We start from the raw sequence: 2,498 nt of genomic DNA, 5'->3' as shown, positions 1-2,498 counted from the left end.
CTATCGCATCAGTCTGATTCAGTATAAACAGGCCCTGGGTGAGGAGGAACTATCTCCCGCCAGGCAAGAGGTCAGTGTTGGTGTTCGGTTCATGTGAGCACCATTGGAAGGGCGACACCTGGTTGGGAGACGTGTGAGCGTGGGATTATCGCAGGTTGAGCAGAGTGGGCAGGAATGGTGGTGCAGGTAACGAGATGAGGAAGAAGGTCAGAGATGATGGGCCAAAGGCATTTGTCCATGTGCATAGCTCTGCAAATTTGTCAGAGGAGGTGGCCGGAGGGGGGGAGAGGAGAGAATGAGAGAGGAGCATCTGGAGTGGCTGGATTAGGAGGGAGGATGTTCAAATGAGCGTTTGAATTTGCACGCATGGGCAGAGGTGAAAAGGGCAATTCGGTATGGCTCGGGTTAACTTTCAGCCTGTGGAAAAGATGAAGATGGGTTGTTATATTATGTTGGCCCATTGCTTATGATGAGGTCACTGGATAAGGTAATTGGTGTTTTGGTAACAAACAGAGTGTGTGGAAGGAGGGGAAACTCCCCCAGCGCACTGAGAAGTGCCACACACACCACACGTCACACACACACCACACGACACACTCACACACGGTACCACACAGTCCCCACCCCACACACACACACACAACCCACAAACCACACACACACAGTACACACACACCACACACACACACACACACGACACAGCGGCACAACACACACACCACACAGCCAGGCGGACCACACCAGGCACCACACCACACCGAACACGACACACACACCGCCTTACACCCACACACACACACCAAGCCACACCATACCTCTGGCCAATATGCTTGTATGATTATCATACATTGGTATGTAAGATTGATGGATGACGTTATGATTAGCCAGTATGGGAAGCTAATGCTTACTTCCAGGAGGCAGGGAGCTTATGTGTATCGCCACATCAGAGGTGGTTTCAGGAAGGATAGGGGAACTATGGGGCCTGCGTGCTCTTGATTGGGATCACCGCTGCGCTTAGCTACTAAAACCGGGATTGTGTCATGTATTCTCACTGAGAGAGCGGGGATGAAGGTTGCTAGGTACAGTTGGTCTGGAGTGCGCTGGGTGAGGTCCAGGTCCACATGGTGTCTGCTGTGAGTTGGAAGGTAGAGAGTCATAGGAAGGTGGGGAACTTGATCCCAGATGTGTGCTGTCTGGGAGTTGGAGGAAGAGTGTCCGTGATAAAGGGGAATAGGTCGTATGGACCTGGTGTCTAGTTGCTTCTGATTGTGAGATTAGGAGAAGGTGCAGGAAGGGGAAGCTATGGACCGTGCTCTGATTGGAGAGGAGTAGGTTCAGGAGGGATACTGATTGGACGTGGCCAGGTGCTCTGATTGGGGTACGGCGAGTGTCAGGAGCTGGCTCTATGGTGAGACAAGGATGGGGCTGTTGTATATGCTGGTCGCCAGTGTTGCTTATCATTGTTTTTATGTTGATCCGGTGAAGGAGGCGTTATGATATGAGGTAGATGGAAGGATGGAGGTGTGTGTTATATCAGATGCTTTGATTTATTGGGGTGTATGGTGAGGAAGACGTTCACAACTGGATGTAACGAGGTTATTTCCTGTTTGGAGAAGTCTGCTGCTGAGGAGTGAGGTTGGCGGGGAAGAGTCTCGTTAGTATGATGTGGACGCTAGGCTGCTTCAGTCTGATTCAGTATAAACAGGCCCTGGTGAGGAGAACTATCCGCCAGGCAAAGAGGTCATGTTGGTGTCGGTTCTGTGACACCATTGGAAGGGCGACACCTGTGGGAGAAGTGTGAGAGTGGGATTATCCAGTGTTGACAAGTGGGAAGGATGTGGCAGTAACAGATGAGGAGAAGGCAGAGATGATGGCCAAAGCATTTGTCCATGTGCATAGCTCTGCAAATTTGTCAGAGGAGGTGCAGAGGGGGGAGAGAGAGAATGAGAGAGGAGCATCCTGGAGTGCTGGATAGGAGGGAGGATGCAAATGATGCGTTGAATGCACCATGGCAGAGGTGAAAAGGGCAATAGGTATGGCTGGGTTAACTTCACCTGGGAAAGATGAGATGTGTTATATTATGTTGGCCCATCTTAGTGATGAGGCACTGGATAAGGTATTGGTGTTGTACAACAGAGTGTGTGAGGAGGGGAAACTACCAGACAGCTGGAAGGAGACAGTAGTGGTACCAATCCGGAAGCCAGGGAAGGACCCAACGAAGCCAACAAGCTATCGGCCAATAGCTTTATAATCACATGTATGTAAGATTATGGAACGTATGATTACAGAGAAGCTAACTTACTTCCAGGAGAGCAGGGAGCTAGTATCGCCACATCAGAGTGGTTTCAGGAAGGATAGGGGAACTATGGACCCAGTGCTCTGATTGGAAGGAGAGTTTAGGAAGGGGAACTATGGACCCAGTGCTCTGATTGGAAGGAGAGGTCAGGAAGGGGAACTATGGACCCAGTGCTCTGATTGGAAGGAGAGGTCAGGAAGGG

Source organism: Salvelinus sp. IW2-2015, unplaced genomic scaffold (genome assembly GCF_002910315.2).
Source record: "Salvelinus sp. IW2-2015 unplaced genomic scaffold, ASM291031v2 Un_scaffold1993, whole genome shotgun sequence".
Taxonomy (NCBI): domain Eukaryota; kingdom Metazoa; phylum Chordata; class Actinopteri; order Salmoniformes; family Salmonidae; genus Salvelinus; species Salvelinus sp. IW2-2015.
This window is presented reverse-complemented; position numbering follows the sequence as displayed.